The 22,892-nt window shown below is 45.5% G+C and overlaps 1 protein-coding gene across 2 annotated transcripts in view; it reads left to right on the top strand.

Moving 5' to 3' along the window:
* Positions 1–22,892, top strand: part of ASTN1 (astrotactin 1) — a 293,273-nt gene that overhangs the window by 105,036 nt on the left and 165,345 nt on the right. The window lies entirely within an intron of this gene.

Raw genomic sequence — 22,892 nt, forward strand, 5'->3', positions numbered from 1 at the left:
TTCTCTTATTTGGAAATTTGAGGCCTCAAGAAAATTAGAAGATTTTTCCTAAAATTCTAGGAACTTGTGTTTTAGAATCTCATTGGAAAGTAAATGCTACAATGGCAGGCAGGGGCTTTGTTTGGTGGTGTGTGGTTCATTGGTATACTTTCAACACCTAGAATAACACATTCACATGGTTGGTGCTTAATTATTTGTGAAGTAAATGAACTCATTTCCCAGGAGAGACAGAAAATACCTGGTTCACTTTGTATTTTTATTTGTAAAATCAGTACATCCTCTGCTCCTAGGGTAGCCTGAAAGCAGGATGAGACCTGACTGATTATCTGCGGGCCATATGTGTGGGAGGAGTTGGGTTCTTTCACTCTTAGGAAACTCAAAAGAGAACCAAATGAAGTCTTGGTCCAAATGTTAATTAATCTATTGCTCTGATACTGTCACTATGTGCTGTTCAGTTTTGCATATTAGATTGGGGATAACTGAGCACATTTTAGATACGTTAAAATTTCTATTATCTGACTATTTGGCATGGAAAATATCCCTATCAAATCTCTGATAAAATCTCAGAATGTAAGCCTTCTGTTTCTCCCTCAGCCAGTGTCCCCATGAGTAACTGACTTGGAAGGTTACCTGCATATACACACTAGTCCACTCTGTTTAAACCATGTGGTGGAGAAAAGAGTCATTGAAAGGCAAACGGTAAACCTCAGTGTCCAGATACACCGGAGAGCGAGCAGGTAAATGAGACGGCTGTGTCTCACATTTACAAAGTCACTGAGGTTTATGACATGGGGGTTGTACACGCGCATCCTTAATCAAAGACCAGTGTTTCCTCTCTCAGGGAAGCTTTGTCTTCCTCAGTGTGGCTTGTAGTTTCCAGATTGTGGTGAGATCAGGCAGATTGGCCCAATCAGCCCTGGCGCTGACTGGGGTGACAGATGTAGAAGCCACATTGTCTTCATATTTGTAATGTAGTCTGATTGAAAAGAAGGGCACAAGGCTGGACTTCCCACCAGCCGTCCACATCCTCCCATCAGTGTAGAAAGTGGCCTTTGTCATGGATAGTTTTCATTCCATTTCTTTTGGTTCAAGGCCATTTCAAAGAACCAGTATCACGGAAATGTTTAGGGTGAAGAGAAGCGTAGAGAGCCCCAAGAACTAATGTTAGGTGTGATTGTGTCTGAAGGGAAGACCCTGGAAACAAGAGGTTAAGACGGGTGAGGGGTCAGAAGGTGTGTTCAGTCGGGGTTGGGGCAGTGATATGAGGATCTGTGGAAAGACAGTCCAAAGCTTGTCCTGGTCCTCCATCATATCTTCAGTGGCCTATGTGGTCCAGAAGAGTCCTTGAGTGGCAAACGGTAAACCTCAGTGTCCAGATATGCCAGAGAGCTAGCAGGTAAATGAGACGGCTATGCCTCAGGTTTACAGGTTAATTGAGATTCTCTAGATAAGGGTGTGTGCACATGCGCACATGTGTATGCGTCCACATGTTTGTGGGGGGTGCGTGGCTGATCAAAAATGCCAAAGAATTTGAGGAAAATACAGTATCCTTAAAATATAATGGCCCCTATGGAAAGCCCTCCATTGCTAATGTTTTTTTAAGACCCCCTCACAACACCAGGCAGGAATTAATGGACAGGGGACACTGATCTGGAATGAGAACACATCGGCCTTAAACCTGGGACTCCCTGAGCTCTTTCCTTCCTACACTGCCGGTCACCCAGACCGACAGTGACGGTCAGTTTCCCAAAAAAAATGGAAGAGATTATTCCCTCCATTTTACTTTATGTTATCCTATGTTATTTTCAACTAAGCTGGAAAGGGCAGAGGTTAAAAGGGTTTGGGCAAAGGGTAAGAGTGGGCCAGCCTTGATTTGTCTCGTGGTTGGATCTCTCGGATGTGGTTGGGCCCATATCTCCATGCAAAATTCAGCAAGGCCTTTGATTTCTGCAGGAGAGCAGGGACCCCCGAGGTGAACTGAAGATGTAAGTACTCTCCCCACATCCTTGTCAAAGACGGCGTGGTCAGTGGAGTCTCCCCCAGCCCCTCTTGCCACCCCGCCTTCCTCCATTCCGATTCCCTACACCCTCATACACTGCCTCTCCGTCCTTAACATTCTATTCTAGAAATGGTTTCAAAGACTGGAGTTGTGTATCTGCCCTCAGCTTAGAAATCACGCCTGAGGGTATCCTGTTTGAAGATGTCGTTCCGAGAGTCTCTGATGGTTTCTTCTTAAGAGACTCAGAGATTGGTAGACACTATCTGATACACTTCATGCCATATCCTTTGGAAGTGAAGTAGGCAGCCGTTTGAGGCATCTGGAGCGACAGCATTATAAACGTAGACGTCAGCAAAATCCTTTGTTGGGCTGCGAAATGTGCTTAAATGAAACCTTACTACCCAAACCCGTGTAAGTTACAAAATAACAATCGCAGGGCTATTTTTCGTTAACTGTAATGATCAATACTGACGCCGTTTTTAGTTGGATCCGAATAGCATAATTCAAAACAGAGAAAAGTTAAAGTTATTGTCAAAACGTGACTAGACCCAACCTTTTCTCTCTTGTGAAGAAAATGTCTATTTAAAAGCTTAACTGATAATCCTAAATATTTCCAGTATGTGCGGAGAGAATTAATGGTTCTGTGAAAACTTTAAAGTTTGCCTTTCTTTCATTTTGTATTTACACTTTTCTCACTCATATTGCCTCAAGGCAGAGCCTGCTGTTTATTTTTATATTTCACTTTTACTGGGTTCTGTTTTACAGGCAAAATATAAGTCTTGAGAGAATGAGATGCAAAGGAAAACCGTTTTTGTTTTTTTTTTTTTTTTGTATCCTTTTGACATTGTACGGATGAGAATTGGTAAATTCTCTTTCACACTGTGCCCAGTATAAATATACCATCAGCAAAATCGTGGGCTTACAGAAAACCAATACCTCAGCTAGGAACTTGGCAATTTAAAACTTTGAAAACCCTTTTGCTTTCCTTACTTTTCAATCACATCCCAAAATTTTTGAATTACTTTTTCCAAAGTGGTACTATTTCTTCCTTACATAGAATAATTGGATTTCCCTTCTGTAATCTTACGTTATTGCTTTGAGGGTCAAACAATGTATTTTAACCTCCTGCATGATTCAAACTTGGCTGAAGAGATTTATTTCAAATTTTGCAAGATGATTGACGTTTAAAACTACAAAAGTACACAAGGATACTCTTTTGCAAACTTTTGAACAAGTGAAAGCAAAATCATCAAATGAAAATTGATATGTGAATTTATACCAGAAGTCAAGCAATTCTTTATTTATAAGCAAAGTGTTTACTCCATTGAAGATCAGGTTTTACTATGACTTTACATTAGATAGCTGGATCAGACTCTGTATGGATTTAAATTTCCATATTGTACTTTTTGCTCATTTGCTATGTGTTCTGCATTTTTCTTCTTAAAGTATGCAGAAGGAGTTAATGGTCCATAGTAGAATTTTAATGTATTAACTACATATTTCATTTTGTAATTAAAGATGGCAGTGTTAATAGATTTCCTGTATGCATATGGGTTGGTTAAATATATTTTTCACAGCAAGCAGCCTTTCAAAAATGCTTCAGTTATATATATATATATGATATATATATATCATGTATATATGATAACTCAGCTAGTGGGTACTGTTTTTCATAGTTCTGCCTTCTTAGGCATAATTCACAATTGAAGAAAAAAAATCATCTTTGAGTGTTTGTTTATCTGCCCTCAGAATTTTGTGAAGAGAACCCATTGATCAGACCTGGGCGATGCTCAGGACCACTAGCCCCGGCTGGGTGGAACCCATTGGCCAGCGTCTGCAGGTTCCTGTGACCTTCAACTGCTGGCTTTTCAGGTGTCCCCAGGCTCCTCGTTTCTGGGAGCCCCAGGTGAGCCCAAGACACATAGTTTTCTTCCAATAAAAACAATGTAGAAGCAAGATTAAGGGCGTTCCATTCTGGGGAAGAAATACTTGGGGCTGAGTTGGTACAAAGCCTGCGGACCACCCCTATGGGGGCCTCTGGGAGTGCATTTCCAGGGCTGCAGGCAACTTTGTGCCGGAGGACCCGTGCTTGCTCTTACTTGAACATCTTTGCTCAAGTTCAGTTCAGCGGCCTAAGCGTCATGTATGACTTTGCTTGAAGCTGCCTCCATTTCGTTCCTAAAGCTCAGTCACTTCTGGGGCAGAGAGGAGCAGTTCCAAGCATGGTCGTTGCTAGGTGCCACCAAGACTGTCAGGTGCTTGTTAAGTGTGCATGGGCCTAGGAGAGCGGGCTGGATGGTTTTTCTGTCTGCACCTTTTTTCTTCAACAAACCTGTTACAAAAACTTCATTAGCAAGTTCATTCATTAGAGTCACTTTTGCATCTTTTTTGTCAATTAATATTATTATTTGTTTAGCTGAAGCGAGGATTCCCTAACTTATCAGGGCTAGTCCTTCTGATCTTTGAAAAACAAATGGAGGCGTTTAGACAGGTCTTGTGTTATCACAAAGGACAGAACCTGAGTAATGAATTGGAAGGTACAAAAAAACAAGTCCTGACTGAGTCCAAGGAACTTTTCTGGCAATTAAGCCATCCGTCACAGGGCTGGACTGACTGACTGGTCACTGCTCAGCTGCCAAAGCCATCGCTGTGTTCTTGGCCTCCTAATTGGAAAATGGTGGCTGGTTCCTAAGAGAGCAAGATCCCTGAAAACAAAACCCCTTTGCTTTTGGGTTTTCTCTGACAGACTGATGTGCAAAAAGCGAGGGATGCCAGGGTCCATTTCAGGGCTATTCCGAGTGCCAAGGGAACGTTGGCTTGCAGACCTCCCCCGCCTGGCACCATGATTTGTCTGTGCCTCTCTTGTCAAGATGCATTAGGTGCAGGTACATGTGAATCCATTTTCAGTTGATCAGCTATCTGAGCTTGCTTGCTGCCCTCCCCTATCCCTGCAGAGTAAGAACTGGGGTTCAGTGGAAAGAAATGCTGTGTTTAGTCAGAAGGTGGGCTTCAGATCCTGGCTTTACCACTTCAGGTAATCTGCTGTCCTTTTGGAAAGCTTCATTACCTCGTGTGAAGTGAATGCATTGGTTAGGCCGTTTAAAGAATGGAGGTCTACCCAGGCCTTCTCTATGATGGAGTTTTACTATAGAAACTCACATGGAGACAAGGGAGACAGGAATCTTCTGATTTAAAGAAGTCCACAAGGAATTTCAGGAAGCCTGGAACTGGTGGGTTGTCTCGAATCCAGGCCCTCCTGTCTGCCCCTCAGCACTGCGTGGTTTGGTGTTTGCACCCGTTTCTATGGTTCCTCGTGTCGCGAATGAACCACTCTGTCCCCTCTGCTCTGTAAATGTTACCCCCCGGTGATGCTTTTATAAAATGTTTGTACTACCCATTTACTCATCCAGTCACTTCATTTATGATCCCGCCTGACTGCTCAGCTTTGCAGGGTTTCCAACTTTGTTCCTGTGGCTACCAGGTTCTCTACTTCCCCCCACCCCTTCATTCTACCTCAGGGAAACAAGCAGATGGACCCCACTGGTTTCCATAGTTCCTGTTTGTTCAGAGACCTTCCTAGCAAATTATCCCATGGGTGGGTGTGACCTTAACCAACCTTCTTCTGTTGATTATAGTTATGGGCAGGTGACTGATGTGCCACCGATAGTGGCCACTCCTGCTCTGGACACAGCTTGGAACCGCTTCCTTTAGCAGAGGCTGAGAAGCCGTGAGGCCCTGATTTACTTGTTCAATAGAGTGGGCATACTAATCTAACTTGTAGAGACGTTAGGAGGATCAAAAGATTTAATCATAATCATCGTATCACAATCTTATTTTGTACTTACTCTGTGCGAACCATCTACGTACTTTGAATATATAGTAGCTTATTTTTTATTTTCACCACAACACCATGAGGAAGGGTTTGTTATTATCTCATCTTACAGATGAAGGGACTGAGAGCCAGGCAAGCTAAGTAACTCACCTAAAGTCGAACAACCCTAACGTTGCAGAGCCAGGACCTGAGTTGAGACGATTGTCAGAACCTAGACTGTGCACTAGGAAGCACCCAGTTCGTACCCTGGCCCATCGTGAGTGCCCACGATGTGTCTCTTGCAGGTCCTTGTACCAACTTTTGTTGTTTGTCAACTTTTCTTGCTGAGACTCCTCTGACACCTGTTTCCAGTGTTACTTCAAAGCCAAGAACTCCGTGAGCACCAGGTCCCACAACCAAGGTGGGATACAGCTCTGTCTTTCTGTGGCTACACCAGTCAGCTCACCCCAAAAGCTCAGAGTCTGTTCAGCTCGGCTGGCCCCACCTGCTCACCTTGGCTTCAGCCCCTCTGCCTCACAGCTGGCAGCGGGTTTATTGGCAGAGAAAGGAGTGGGGAAGTTGGGGACTTCCAACTCTGAAATTGTGAAAGTCATGTAACCATGAAATCAGGCTTCTTTGTATATACTTTCGCACTTTGGCAGTAAACTTTTAGAAACTGAAAAAGCATTTTAAAGCATTATTGACCTATCATTGATTTAAAAGTATCATCGACTCATTCATTCATTTATATATTGATTCTTTCATTTAGCAATATCCGTCAGGCTTCAGGTATTTTTTAACTACTAAGGAGATGGAAAATTGATATGACAAGATTCAGCTTTCTAGGAATACTCAGTCATATTATTAATACTTAACATTTGAGGATGGCCTTTGGCAGAACCGAGTGCCAAGTGGTTCCCCGTTCCGTTCCAATCTTTATTTCCTCTTTACAATTCTGTTCTCTTTCCTGAAGCTCATGGAGGCCTCAAGTTACCCCCATTTCTCCAGACAGCAAGGAAAATAGCTAAGAGGCCAAATTTTCACAAGGATAATAATGTCTTTTAACAACATGATGTAATATTCTGTTCAGCAATTTAGCTCACTTGACATAGAAGCCAACGATTTACTTTTAAGTACTTAGTTCCCCAAATCCCTGAAGATCTTTTTGAAAGCGGGAGTCATAATCTCTGCAGGGTTTAAATCAATATTAAGAGCTGGTAATATTCATAGTAATGAAACTACCCATTCACCCACTATGTCTCAGGCAATACATGGGATTATTTTCATGAATAATATCAATCAATTTCCTTAGCATCTTTGTGAAACAGATACTCATTCCCCTATTTTTCAGATGTGAACACTGAGACTTAGGGAAAGTAAATCACACACCCAAGGTCACACAGGTGGAGCCAGGATTCAAGGCAAGTCTGCATCTGACTTCAGACTTCATTCTGTTATGAGACTACAGCTTGGTGGCGCGAGGGTTGGCTGGCTTCTCCAGTTTTGCAGGCTGTAGAGTACATTTGCTTCTTTTAGCTAGCACAGCAGAAACCCTCCACTTGACAAAGATTAGGAAGGCACAGAGAGAACTGGGCAAGATATCGTCATGGTGGAGTCTCTGAGCCACATCAAAAAATGAGGACTTAGGTTGAGCAACAAGAGCAAGCATCTCTTGGGGTTGCATTTGAGCAAAGCTCACTGAGAAGCCGAGAAGCCAGTGAAGACAGTAAGTTCTGTGGGGCAGAACTTTAATTGTGTGATCTAGCTATGGTAGCTTTTGGTAGTGGCTTTGCTATCAGAGAAACCAAGTTAAATCCTCATTCTGCCACTGAGCTAGATTTTCTGGTGTCCTTGGAAAAATTGCTTAATGTCTCTCAACTCTCTTTCTTTATCTATAAAATGGGAATGATAATAGACTTTACCTGAGAAGGCTGCTTTGATGATTAAATGAGGTGATTCTTATTAAGCACTTCCTACAAAGCCTGGCCCATGGGAGGTGCCCAGTAAATATTACCTATAGGTAAACTCCTGGGGTGCTATGCAAGCTGGCTGTAACAATTTCTGCATGCAATGTATCACCCAGGGGCCCGGTACCTTAGGAAACCAGGAAGGCAGGTAGGATCATAGCAACCTCTTACAGGAGTCCTAGAGGAGTTTTGCTCAGAGAAAAGACCGAGGCAATTAGGGCCACCAGGGCCACAGAACGGGCCCATTACAAAGCTGGGCTGTGGCCGTGTGCATCCAGGGCATTGTTAAGTCACGTCTGTTTCATTGTTTACAGGGTTTCCTAGCAGCTGTCTTACAGTTTAGGATGATAATCTCAGCTCCAGACTTCCTGGAAGAACTTCACTAATTTATTTATTTAATTTTTGATCAGACCAAATGATGTCATTGTGGGAATTCCTTCTCTGCCCAGATATCCATACATACAAAGACTGTTGTTACATGCACAACAGGGAAAACAAGGCATATAATGGTGGGTGATGTTCGGGGTCAGTATTGGTGGAAAAATTAAGAGATCCCTATTCCTAATGCCATTTTCTTTGCGTCAGATCATGCTCCCTTCTCTCGCCTTCTGCCCCTCCCTAAAGCTTTGAGATTCTCTCACAGACCTGAAGTTTGCCCTTAAGTATGACCTCAGACCCACACCCATGAGCCCTGGTTGAAAACAGTCTAGATTTAGGTACAGGAGGTACAGCCAGCTAGCCCACAGAGAGAGCCCTAGCACGGCTAATGGAAGGAAATTAGGCCAAGGATGTGTAAATGGCCAAATGGTAAACGTTTTCAGCTTTCCAGGCCTTAAGGTCTTTTGCAACTACCTAACTCTTGCCATAATAGTGCCAAAGTAAACACATACAGGATATAAATTAATGGATGTGGCTGTGTTCCAATAAAACTTTATTTATAAAAATAGGCAGCGGGCCACATGTGGCCTACAGGCCATAGTTTGCTGACCCCAATCTAGTACATTCTCCTCATTTTGTCCACAGAACCCAAACAGAGACTAGACTCTAACTAGTAGACATGATAGGGTCTTATTTGTGGTATAAAAGGAAATAGATTCTGGTTTTTGTCAGATTCCCGTGGATTGGTTGTAATTGTCACTTAAGGGAGGCTGTGATAAAGATTGTTCTTGCTACAATTCAGAGCACGTGGTACTCACAAATTCAGGTGACATGCACTCACATTAGCCTCTCCTAAGAGGTACTGATGGGTTCAGTGAAGACAGAAGTTGACAAAAACAAAAACAGACTTGACAAAAGAAGTATGAACAGGACGCAGATAAGCAAACATGCCATCTTTTCTTCCCTGTGTCTCCTGCTTGGTTTCGACTTTGCCACACACAGTAGACTTTTATGAGATGCTTGTTTATGTTAGAATATCCCCTTAAAGCGAAATAACCTGATATAAATGTACATGCATGCGTGGAAGTAGAATTGTGCTTCCAGACACGTCACGTTAAAGTTGGCTTGTGTGGGGCTGACAAGTAAGGTCTTTAAAAGTTGGTGGTGGCTTTCTGCCTTGCCGAGGAGGCAGAGGGAGGACAAAGCATTTTAAGGCCTCATCTCATAGAATAAGTTGTGACTCCCTCAAGTATCTCCTAAAGCTCATTTAAAGTCTTGCCTATGTGAGACACTGACGTCAGTAGCCCTCCTTAACATTGCATAGGGCTCGCCATGGAGGTCAGGAGCCTCTTGATACTGCCCTGCCATTGAAGATTCTCCTGGTACCTCCGTCACTGCTGCTGACATCCGTGAATAGCAGCAGAGATGAGTCAAGTAGCCTTCTAACTGGGATGAATCAGATGCTCAGTTTATCGATACACTGGATCATGGCTGACAGCAGCGGGTGCTTCATGGAGCAGTGTCTGAGACCTTCTGGGCTCTGGCTCCCAATCCCAAAGTTCACTTAAGGTGAACTTGAGGTGAGTTCTGCTGCTCCAACAGCATAAAGGGCTGTATGAGATCCCTATGGGAGAGACGACACCAAGTGTTTATTAAAAACATTCTTGTTTCCTGCCTTCCTATATCTTGTCTGAGGGAGACATTGGAAAGCTTTGGGACTAAGACACACATGCAGTTTGGATTTATGAGTGAACATGTCAGAATCTGGCAGTGATGGGCCGTAGACACATTGTTATGGAGTGAGGTAAGTTGCCACACAGAACAAACTCAGAAGCGCTCTGCATCCCAGCAGTGACATTAAAGCAGCTCTCATTTATTCTGTCTTTGTTCCCTAAGTTTCACGGAGTGTATACATCCAGGTCACCATCCTTAGGCTTTCAGCTGGCTGTGTCAGTCCGCAGCCCCACTCGTCTCAGTGCTCTGCTGAGCACGCAGCCTCGGCATCGAAGGCCTCCATCCTCTCCAGGGCACCATCGCCTTCCTTGGACTCCATCTGGAGTTGGGATGGGGCAGCACCCACGTGTCCAGCCAGGGCTCTGCTCAGAGCATCCATGGCAGAGTGATGCAGGCCGAGAGCCCAGCTGTACCCATCCAGACCGCATCCCCCCTCACTCTCCCCAGCAGTGATTAAAGCTCTGCTGAGATGACGAGCCGCCTAATGGTGGATGAGACCACTGAATTAGACGTCAGGAGGCATTCATTAAAGTCCTTTTCCCCACGAAAGCCTGTGAAAACTCAGGCAAGCTCCTTCACCTTCCTGAACCTCAATTTTCTTATCTGTAAATGAATGTTTTTCAAAACCTTGGGCATTTAGGATTCGGGGTGTTTTTTTTTTTGCCAAAGTTTTATACAATCTGTGTTAGTTTATCTGAATATGTTTATTTAAATTGATTGTCTTTTTCAGTTTGAACTTATTTTAATCTTATCTTAGATGAAAATGCCAACAGAATCATGGGTTTGAAGTGATAGTTAATTATTTCAACATAGGTTAGGGAAAATAATATTTTATAAAATAAATAAAATAAAAATGTTTCCCACTTTTGCCAGCCATGGCATGCCACCGGCCAGGGCACTAGATGGGCTGTGGGTGCTCCCCTGAGAATCCCAGGCTAGGTGGCCTTCAAGTCCCCCCCACCCCCCGGCTCTCACATCTCAGGTATATGAGAGTGAAGGGCATGTGAGACACCTGCCATCCCTGCTTAGAACTCACTTCAGAGCAATATATGAAGAACCTCTATTTTATCCCCTGCAGCAACTGTGGCTCTTCTTTTTCCATTTATGAGCATGAGATGACCGTCTGTGGGGAAAATGAAAGGCGTCAGTGCCTTCTGTTGGGCTGATGGGAGCAGTGCTGCCCTGGTAGGGAGCTATCCCTTCCCACAGTGCTGATCCATTGAAAGGAGTTTGGTGGCTGTGAGCCCTTTCCTGTGGCCCCCTGGGATCTCTCTGCAGACATCCTGGGATTTTGCTGTACTGCAGGCTCAGGGCCCCTTGTGCTCAGCCAGCTCTGCATCTCACAGTCCCCAGGGAGCCCCCCTAGACGTGCCCCCACCTTTGCTGGGAGGAGGTGCTCCAGAATGGAGTGGCGCTGGGACCACATGAGGGACCAGTTCACCGGAAGGGCCTGTGGCCTCCTGCTTGGGGGACCTGGTATGGGGAAATGTCCCACAGAAAGCTCCGGAATCACCTCTGGAGAACTTCGGTGCTCTGAGAAGAGGATATTTATCCTCCTATCTACAAAAGACTAATGTGAAGCCAGAGGCAGAATGATTCCTGGCATGCACAGGCAAGCCAGTGGCTTTATGTTTTCCCCTCACTGGACAGCCTCAGTTGCCCTGTGTGCTCTGTCCTCAGGACAGGAGTTGTATCTTAGGAGGAAGGAAAATTCCTGACAGGGTAGTGGACGCTGCCTTGTTGACTAACAGTGCTGGGGCTTCCCGGGCACTTCCCAGACTCCCCTTCCAGGTGGGCCCCGCTGGTTCCCAGCACAGCCTCTGCATGGGGACAAGGACAAGGCGATTCTGGATTCCCATCTGGAAGGCAGGTCCTCTCTGAGACACTGGAGACTCAGCTGCCTTCCTCTTCCCTGCTTCCTCCTCTCCATGCTCTTTGTGAGTTCCTTTGCCTCTTTGATCGAGCTTGGATCTGATGTTCATTTTCACCTGGTTTTATCTAACAAAAAAAAGTTAGAGTGGGAAGTGGGCCATGTAACTATTTCTGTGTGATACTGTGAGCACATTCAAAGGGCTGTTTCTGCATCCAGACTTTATTCACCTGCATTTGTGCTAAAGGCTGCCTTACCCAGATAATACCGTCCCAGGTCACTAGGGTTGCAGAGAAAGAACAGCCAAAAGGAGAAAGACAGTTATTTCACTTGAGAGAATCATCTGCACAAATAGTGCATTTTATTTCCTGGGAACAGAAGGATCTCAGTCTTCCTATTCATTCTTATTGCCCAAGATTCCACTTTCTGCAGCCTCCCTTTCAGTGTCCCTGTACCTGCTATGGCCATGGCATCGTCCCCTTGTGGCCTCCACTCCCCGCCCTGTGTGTGTGTTTAAATCCGACCTCTCTTTCAGGTCCTGCCTCAAACATCTCCACCTGACCGCCTTCTCCGACCTCTCAACCAGAGACCATGCCTTCTTCTTGGTTTCCTATGGCCGAGCCAACAAGAAAGCGTCCTCTGAGCCTCTCTCATGGGCGGTATCTATTGCCATCCAGCATGTTAGTATTTTGATGAGTCTTTCCTTCTCTACTAGGCTTCTAAATGGCCGGATCTGGTCTGAGTCTGATTCATCTTTATGTTTCTTACAGCTACCAGCACAACGCTTCACACAAGAAACATCCCCAGTTGGTGTTTGTGGAATGAATATTATTTGTTTGGATCATGTGTTTTCCCCCTTGGTCCTTACATCTATCTCCATCTCCAGCCCCGGCTTCTCTCCCTCAAGCTTCTGATGTACAGATCTATCTGTCTGGATGTCCCACGTGCATTCTGAACAACGCGGCTCACGTGAAATGCATCATCCATCTTCCCCGCCACCCTCCCCACCTCTTGTGTTCTCTGCCTCTCTTGGGGCAGGGACCGCCAACATGGTCACCCAGGCTAGGGCCCCTCCCCCCGCCTTATTCATTCAGTCCAGCACCAAGCTCTGCTCCTTTTATTTTCTAAATGTTTCTAGAATTTCCCTCTTCTTTCCCTCCCCACTACCACTGCTGATACAGGCCCCCATCACCTCTCACCTGGCTGCTGCAAGGGTTTTCCCCCTGTTCACGCTGCTGCCTCCTGACTCAGTCCCCACAGAACTTCCCTCTCACTGCCACCGGAGTGTTCCTGGTAAAATGCAGCTTCGACAGTGTCCCCATCCTGGTGAAACGCCTCGAGTAGCCCCTCCTCTCTGCAGGGTAAATTCCGAGATGTTGACCCTCTCGTGACCTGAAGCTCCTCTCCTACCACTCCTTGGTTTCTGCTGTCCGTTCTAGCCACACTGACTGGCTCAGTCATCTTTGCTGGCCCTCCCTGACAGATGAATACATCTGTGATTTCACTAGTGCTGTATTTCGGCATAAAACGTCTTTTGTCTCCTCTGAGCAGGGTCGCTTCTAATGACTCTCTTTAAACTTTGCCCCTTGACTTCCCCCCAGAGATGCCCCTGAGTGCCCTTCCCTGGGGGCAGGTTGGGCAGGGCAGCCCCCGGTGCAATTTTCCTGCTCTCATTCCCCGTGCAGGAGGCTGCCTCCCCTTGCGCGTCTCCTCGCTAGGCCAGATTATGCATCTCTGTATCCCAGCCGAGAGCCTGGCCAAATGGACAATCCCGTGAGGAAGGCTGGGCAAGTCTGACGCCATGAAAGCTGAGGCACAGAGGGGCCAGAGGGTGGGTTGTTGGGACTTGGGGCCAAGTGCTCAGTCAGTGCCCCTTCCTCTGTGTCACACACCTTTGGTTCTGCTCAGATCTCCTCTGGTTGCTGGAGCGCCTTTCTCTCCACTAACCCCCGCCCCTCACCTTTCTTCCTCCTTTCACAAGTCATAGAGGAGGAACTTAGGGAAGACTGTCACACACACCAGAGCCAGCGAGGTCACAAGGCCATCTCTCTCTATGCATCTGATTAAATTTTTGTTGTAATTAACACTAAGCAAAATGACTGTGAAAGATTTTCAGAGTGAGAGCTTCAGTTGTGACCATTACATGGCAAGGAATAAGGACCAAGGTGGTAGAACCTGCTGTTGTACAAGGACGAGGCCCCTCCCGGGACCTGAAGACCAGACGGTCCCTGACTCAGTCTTCTGAACAAAGCAGGGCTCTCAGAAAAAGAAAAAAAATCTTTTTTTTTTCCTGTCCTCAGTGGCTACGTTGACACCTCTATAGTTCACAGCCACAGTGCCTTGACCCCATCAGTTGTAAAATGTGGCAGGTGAATTTGATACTAATAATGGGTAAACTGCTGAAATTTGTGACCAGTTTGCTTCTTTCCATTAGAGTGGAGTCGGTGTTATAAATGACCTGTAATAAGGTCATTCTCACTCAATGGAGAGAGGGGAAAAAACGGAGTCACAGCTGGAACTGGGGAGCACATCAAATGCTCGGTGTGCCTGGGGTCGACCAGGCTGTAGCCCACATTTGTCACGGTGTGGTGGCAGAGAAAACTGTTGAAAATTGTTGGCTCTGACGGTGTTTATCCCTCTTGCTAAGCCAAATTTAATTTTTCCAACTACAGAATGGGGTGAAAAAGAACTTCTCCATCTTACCTGCAGTCACTCTGCAGAAATAGAAATGCAGTTATATATATATATATACACATCAGTACATATATGCATATGTTAATAAAAACAAAAAAATTAAAGCTTTAGTTTCTAAGAAGAGGGACTTTTTTTTTGTAAAGCACATAGTATAGCTCTTCCTAGAATTAGGTGCTAAATAGATGTTTTAAAATATGATGATGGGGGAGGGGGAGGGTATAGCTCAAAGGGCAGAGAGCACGAGGTCCTGGGTTCAATCCCCAGGACCTCCATTAAAAAAAATTATTGAATAAATAAACCTAATTACTCCCCCTCCCAAAAAAACCCATAAAAATAAATCTAATGAAGACTTCAAAACATTTGCTAAAAAAATTTTTTTTAAATGCGATGACGAATTTCTTTCACCTGCCTGGTGATGAGACTGTTCGTGCAGAGCTCTGAGGAGGACGGCAAGAACAGCCAGCTCCAAGTACAGGGCAGTTAGTTCTACTAGAAAAGACCACCTCGGTCAGCTTAAGCGAGCCCTCTGCCAGCTCACGATGGCTTGCTAATGGTACAGAAAGATGCGAGCTAGAATGAGGCTGGGCAAGTGGAAGCCATCACGCTTTCCTAAAACACAGCCAGTATCCTCTGGATGGTGGGTCTGCAGCGGGCCTCCCATTTGCACATCCTTGGTGGGGAGAGAACGGATGCCCTACCGTAGCTGACTCCTTCCTCGGGGTTGGCCGAGGAGCCAGCTGAGAAGAGTGAGGACACGCTTCCAGATGGAAGCCTTAATTCTGAGCCGACAGTGTAAACATCGTGCTTTTTGTGCGTTCTCAACTTTGCCAAGCCAGCAGGATGTGCTTCCCCATGATTAATCAAGCAGTGTGCTGTTTACAGGGGGTCAGTTCTGGGCTGGGCCCTCTGCTGAGGCTGGGGCTCTAGAAAGTTGTTAAGCCGTGGTCTCTGCCTGCAAGTCCAGTCAGAGCTATGATACGGGAAGCAGCAAAATTCGGGATTAGAGATTAATTAAGAAATGCACTTATGTGCTTTAAGAATTGGGAGAGGATGGCATGTCTGAGCATTGGAGTAGTCAAAGTGAGCTTCAGTGGGGAGAGGAACGTATGCTGGGACTTAAAGGGGGTGAAGGATAGAAGGAGGAGGAGGAAGGACATGTCAGGGAAGGGAGAGGGCAGAGGCTCAGAGACAGGCACGGACACCCCCATCGCGCTAGCCTGTTCTCTCTGTGCCCCTCTCTCCCTTACAACAGAACGCCACAGTCTGAATGCAGCCGTAATGATGTTGCAGGTTGGCTGGGAACGCCACCCCCCCACCCCCGACACCAGGGTCAGGAAAACAGGCCTGCCCCACGATGCAGAGTTACATGCTCACTGGGTGGATGATCTCTGCCTCGTCCAGTTGCTTTGGAAGCATGAACCCCTGACTGTCTTTGTATCATGTGAGTGTCTTTGGCCAGATCCGGCTGACCGATGAATTCACCCTGCCTGATCAAGCCACTGATGAGGAAACCAAAACAATCGCAGAGTTAGGCCTTTTGTCACTTTCCATAAGTGACGGGAGGAGGGGGAAGAGCTGGGTTCAACTTCCAGCTTCTCTTTGCTTTGGTCCATCTTTGGTTGGTGAGCACTGGGCCCGAGCCCAAGGTCCTGGTGCGTATAGCTAGCATCTGGCCAGGAACAGAGGAAGCCATGGTCAGCTAGTGAACAAAATCAAACTAATAGGTGGCAGGTTCTCTCCTCCACTTCCTCTCCTCCCCCTCCAAAACCCAATACAAGAGAGGAATCCTGGAAAACCAGAAGAACAAAGCTGACAGCATGCAGAGATGTGTGGGTGGGACGCCAGGGAGGGAGGAGGCAGGGCAGGACAGTTGTTGTGTGTGTGTGTGTTTTTAAATTAATGATGGGAAGGATTTGAAGACTTGTACGACGGCTTTGCCAGCAAAAATGTAATTAGCTGAAGACAATATGCTGCTGATGTTGGAGCTGTGGTTTAATGAAGCCTGCCCTAATGAGAACGTCAGGGTCTTGCTCAGAGACTGCCTTCACAACCAGGCCTCTTCTCCAGATTTCGTGCTTGATTAGTTCCACAGAAAAATTGAATTATAATATTTTTTTAAGAGGGAGGAACAAGAGCCACAGCACTTAGTGTATGGCCCCAGAGGAGAGCCTTTTGACTGTCAGTCTTCCCTCTGCCTCCCCTCTTTGATGTCCGACAAAGCTTGCTGGCAAGGGATGAGGGGCTTAGAGATCTCAGTGTATGATGCACTAATTGTGTTCGTACCTCAGCATCTCCCCCAGTCCTTAAGTCCCTCACCTGTCCCTTTGCCACAGTGCTTCATCTCTAATATGCATCTTACTTGATGTCAAGATTGGGTCACAGCGGGAGTGTTACAAGAGATGTGGCCATGGTTGCCCATCGTTCCCAGCACAGTGGGTCAAGTAAGTTACAAGTTAGAGGAGATTTATGAGCTGAAAGCCATGTCTGGAGAGTTTTGCTAACCTCTGTATTTGACCAGCATTGAATGACTTGCATCAGGGGTGACCATCATCCTTGTTTGGGTCCTAATGTAAAACATGACATTCAGGGTTTCTCCTACCTTTTCCAAATCTGTTGGCCTGCAGTCTTTTGGGTGATCTAACCAATGCAGGTTCTAATTTTCCTGAAATTGTTCAAGCCACACATTTTCTCCCCAGTCTATCTTCTACATGCGTGTTATATTATGGAACACGTCTACTGTTCCTCGTAGGTCTCTGACCCCAGGTCAGGGGCTTACACACAGCAAAGAGACCTGAGTCTATGTGCAAGTGTGGCAGGCTCTGCTCAAGGAAATAATTGAGCATCTGTACCCGTTGACCCTGAAGGTGTTTGATTTCACTTAGAAAACATCCACCCAAGAACAAGATGTCTTCATAGATCTTCCTTGCCCATATTAGAACGTCAGCCTGGTAAGTATGGTCACCCTTGGCACAATTAAATTATTGCTTGAAATTATGCTTTTGGTCAACCTAGTGACCAAATTTAACCGATCAGCTTAATTGAAGAAGACTGGGAGCATCTGGGGCAGGCAGTGAAGACAGAGCGTAGACATTTGGGAATCCTCACTTGCATAACCCTAAGAGTTAGGTGTGAGAGCAAGACCATCCAGGGCTTAATTTAGGGAAGATAGAAAGCTGGAGAATTGGAGCCCAGGCTACCATGGTGGAACCCCTTTCTGCTCAACAATGTCATAAAATAACATCATTAAGATCAGTGGGTGAGCCTTGGTTCAGCCTCATGCTACCACAGAAACTTGGGCAAGTTATTTATCCCCTCTGAGCTCCTGTTTCCTCATCGAAAAATATAATTTTTACAATTTGTATTTATTGGTAGGATTAAATAAGATAATAAATGTGGTTCACCATGCACCATGTTTGGCACATGGTAAGTACTTTACAAGTGGCAGTTATCATCATGTCATCTCCATTGTGCCGATCCTATAGGAATAAGGCAGGGTGTGCACAGAATTACAAGGTAAGACAGGAATTCAGGGGAAGAATTAAGTATGTGTGATGGGATTGCTGTAGGAAGCTGAGAAATGCTTTCGTAGTGGTTTGTAGACTTTGAGATCCTTACAAAGCTAACCATCAGCCCTGTGGGACTGTCACCTCTCCCAGTACAGACACTGTGCCACTGGAGGGTCTCCTGTGAAACAGAACCTGGGCAGGGCTCCTGAACACTTGACTGGACCCTGCCACACCAGACCTCATGGCAGTCATGATGTTAAACTTGGACCTCTGTGTGTGGGACAGAAATATGATCAAGGCCCACATCTCTGTGAAGGGCCTTCTGCCAGTCCCCTCACTAGCAGGCACCTCCTGAACAGGACATTAATGGTTCATTTCAGTTTTCAGCCGAGGAAGAAAAGATGTTTCAAATCTTCACTGGTTCAGAGAGCGGTGTAGATGAATAGGTACCAAATTCAGGGAAATCTTGACATCTTGACTCTCTTCCCCTTCTATTTCTGACTTTTTTCATCTGAAGTCACTGGAGCCCCCCAAGGTGTCTTGCATAAGGTCTGCCTTCAGTGACTAGTTTTTAATGTTGGTTTTCATTTGCTCAGCCCCGGCTGCTGCCCACATTGCTGTTAGGTCTCCAAGGCCTCCTCTCCTCCCCTCGGGCTGGGAGGCCTGACTTTTGGGGAGGTGGGAGGAAGAGGGGTTTAACGACGCCATTATGTTCCGAAAGAAAGAGGGTTAAAGTCTAATGGTCATTAGCATACACTGTGCCAGCTGCCTCTTCTGTTACTTGTTCAATAATTCCCTTAATGTTTGGTCCTAATGGAGCAGATTATTGTTATTATTTTATTTCATCAAGATCACCTACTGCATAAAAACAAAGAGGAAAGAAGGAAAAGGAACGTGGCCAAGAATAGGCATGGAGCATTATTCAGCTGGAGATATTTATTTATTGGCTTCATGCTTGGCTTGTGAAGCTTTGAAGGGCTGGTGCACGTAGCCCACGGAGGGAGCCTGTCTCACGCAGCTCTGCCCATGGGTTGCTGAGACAACGACCCGGAGTGCTTTTGCTTCTGTGGGGACCCTTTTATCTCCCAGCCCGCCTGTCATGCACAATATGCACATCCATGCACGTGCATGCACGCACATACATACTCACACACGTGGATTATGCGTGGGGCCAGCCTCTTCACACAGCGCTGACTGGGGCTCCATCTGTAATGTCTAACTGAACAGCGGCATCTTAGAAATTTGCTAAGTCTACATCTAGACGGGGTGGAGGACCTCAGCTTTGCCCCAGTCACCTGATTCCTCACAGCTCTCCCACCCTGCAGTGATGTGGGCCAGTCTTTGGAATGAGGGGATCCACTAGGGTAGCTTTGGATCCGGAAAACCCAGCCTGTGGCAGGCTGCCTCTGTCACCCTGCTTCATCCAAGCTCCCCTCAACCTTAGCCTTCTCATTAAGGCGAACGGCAGGTCCCCAAAGCTACGGACGATCAGGGAGCTCTGAGCTCCTGGTGAACACATGTACTCCCTTGCTTTACTTTGGGACAGCAAAGTCAAGGCTCTGAGGTAAGAAAAATCCCAAGAAGGAAAAAAAGCAGCTCTATAAAAAGTGTCTGAAAGAGGACAGTGCACAATAGCCCAGGCCGACTCTAGCACGCCAGCCTCCGGGCACCTCCCCTGCGGAGCTTTGGGCGCTCATTAGATGAAGCTGCTGAGTTTCATAGAGATGCTGAAGACAGACTTCCCAGGTTAAAGAAGGAAGACAGTGACCAAACCTCACAGAATTAGAACTTCCAGACCTGGGAAAAGAAAAAACATTAAAAGCCGTGAAGTTGAGTTTCCTCTTGAGAAGAACTTAATGTGCATAGCCTCTTTGGGTTGGGAGGGCCCTCAAATGCCAACCTACCTCACTTAGGGGGCTCTTGGTCTTAGAACTTGTCTCTTGCTTATATACGGAAGGTTGTCTGGTTCCTATCTTCATCCCCCCAAATGGCATTTTAATGAGAGATCTTGGGGGACACCCTGTATCTTCCCTAAGCTTTGGCTACTTGGACCTGGAAGGGTGGGGAAGGGGTTCTGCAGCGTCTCTTGGCAGCAGACTCACGCTGTCTCAGGCCCCAGCGAGAGGCTAGCCATGTTGGGGGGGGATGTGCGGGCCACATCAGAAACCCCAGAGGACATACTGAAGCCTCTTAATTAATGATGTGGCAACTGGAAAGCATTTCCACAATTATAGACTTCAGAAAACCCCCAAGGGGAGGTAATGTCCCTAATAACCCATAAATTGAACTCCCCATTTAATATGCTTAACGGGTAGCTCTCATCTTCCATTTGGGAAGGAGATGGGCAGGGGATAATGGGTTTCTGTTCAGCAGCCACCATAGAAAAGGGAATCTGCCAGAAGAGTGAACCAAGGGGCCTTCCCTTCTAGTTTAGGGACTCTTGGCAATAAAGGGACCGTCAAGGTCCAGGATGTATTCCTGCAATTCTGATGGCATTTTCCAGTTTCCAAGGCCCTATTATGCCTTTGGGGAGAGGACTGGGTCTGCTCACTGGCTACTTGGAGTTGGTAGCCTGCCTCTGAAGGATCGTTTCCTTGGTCTGTAGCTGCTGCCATTACTGGTCAGGACGCGCTCACAAACATTGTGTCCATTATTAGTTTACCAGTTTAGAGCTATTTCCAGGTTGATGGGGATCAGTGTTAGAATCAGGAAACGTTCAAGCTGGAAGGGGCAATGTATGTATTTCACCCCATCTGATAGATGAAGGCCTGGCGTAGGTTCAGAGAGGGTGTGCAACTAGCTGCGTAGTGCTGCAAGTTTATTGGTGACCTTCAAGCTATTGGAAATGTAGGTCTAGTTTTCCACTGGGCTCAGAGAAACAGGGCTGGATGGGACCTTAAAAAGTCATCTATTCCCCTTTTCCATTCCCAACCCCTGGGACATTTGGATGCAGACTAGAATATGACCAGCATTGCCATATGGGCCTGCACAGTTTTTCCTCCTCTTGTTCTGTCTTCTTTGAAAGCTGGAGGTAGATGTGAATGGTCAGTGTCAGATATGGGAAAGGGCCTTTGCCCTTGACCTCTGGGCTTTGTTATGGGGGAGAAATAGCTGACATGGGCCACCAAACTTGTCTGCCGGAGTCTTTCTTTTGAACCACCATTTAATTCCTTTAGGAACGTAATTTGAATTCAATGTGTCCACTTGCCTTGAGGGATAATTAATTATGTTTCAGATTCACTCTTCTGGTTACTCCTAGGGTGAAGCTAAGCTTTGAAATGTGAACTGATTGATTGGCTGCAGCCCCTTGACAGATGGTAGCTGGAAATATAATCTCAGCTTTTCCGTTTCTCTGCCAAGGGTCCACAAAAGCCAGGTGACAAAGCCCTGAACTTTGGTGATATTTGATAAGTCCAGATTCTTTATTTGGGGGTTTACTGAGCATATGACACTAACTTGAGATAACAGAAGGATTCCGCTGTCCCCTGAGTTGTTACCTAGTCTTCCACCTCAGTCCAAGATGTCTTTACCCATCACAGCTTCTTCTGTTATAAAGAAAAGAAGTAATTGCAGGCTATTGCCTGTCCCGGTGATCTGTTTTTAATCTTCCTTTTGTGCCTACACTTACCTTTAAAAACCTAACTATACAGATTATTTCCTCTAACTCAAATGTAAACCACACGAGCTCAGGACCTCTCTCTGTATTATTCACTGCGGTTTCCCCATGACGGTGACCATCAGAAAAACGCCTTGCTAAAGTGAACTGAATGATCGAGTAATGAATTGAATGAACGAGTGACATAAGCAACTAACTTATATAAGCTTTGCTTGCAGGCACACAGATGATGTCTATATTGAAGTTTACTCGAAGTTGACCCCCGCTTCCTCCCTTTCTCCTGCTCTCCCTTCCTTCCAGAATTATTGAACACTTGCTTCATGGAAGGCACTATGATTGACCCTGGAGCTAGGTGCCCTCTGCTCTCATGAAGTCTGTAATTTAGTAGCTGAGATTGGCAAGCAGAGTAAAGATAGCAGTACTTGTGGTTAGTTATGCGGAGGGTTCTGTGGGTGGTTCAGTGAAACCAGGAAAGAGCTGGCCGAGGTCATGTCACTGAATTGCCTCTGAAGGACAAGTAACGGTTGGCTAAGGGAGGGAGGGGTGACCCAGACCCAGGATGAATACCCAGGTCAGATAATGAGACAGTCGTGTGGTCGGCCTGCGTGACTGGGATAAATGCAAAAGGGAAATCTGCCTAGAACTTTCTATCCCTGAGCAATCACCATCAATGTTATATAAACCATTGTTACATAAATATTCCCAAATCTGCAAATTATCTGACAAACCTCATACTACTCTCTCAGGTAAGTGCCGAAAATGTTAGTTTCCTGATAAAATAAAAGCTGATTTCATTTGTTTGATCTCTATTAAAGCCAGTAGAAATGATTTATTGATTTTTAAAAAGACAAATATATTTTTTTGCAAGCATCTTTTTAACAGATGTGGAGATCTCATATACCCCAGACACACTTCAAGTTACAAAATGTTAACAGTTTTGAGGAAAATCAATAGAATAATCAGAAAACTCATGGAAACATGAATAAAGAGCAAAACAATTCCATCTCTTGCTGTCAGTGTTATTTTTTTAATGTTTAAAGTTTGTAGCTTATTACCTGCTGCTTGGGTCCAGAGGTACCTTAATGCTTTTTTTTGTTTTTTGGTTTTGTTTTGTTTTTAATGCTATAAAAAATGAAGCTCACAACAAAAAAGAATGCAACAATGAATATATGTATGTTCATGTATAACTGAAAAATAGTGCTCTACACTGGAAGTTGACGCAACATTAGAAACTGACTATAACTCAATAAAAAAAAGTCAAATAATTAATTAATTAATTAATTAATTAAAAAAAACATTGAAGCTAATACTTAAATG

This window comes from Vicugna pacos, chromosome 21 (assembly GCF_048564905.1).
Source record: "Vicugna pacos chromosome 21, VicPac4, whole genome shotgun sequence".
NCBI classification, from domain to species: domain Eukaryota; kingdom Metazoa; phylum Chordata; class Mammalia; order Artiodactyla; family Camelidae; genus Vicugna; species Vicugna pacos.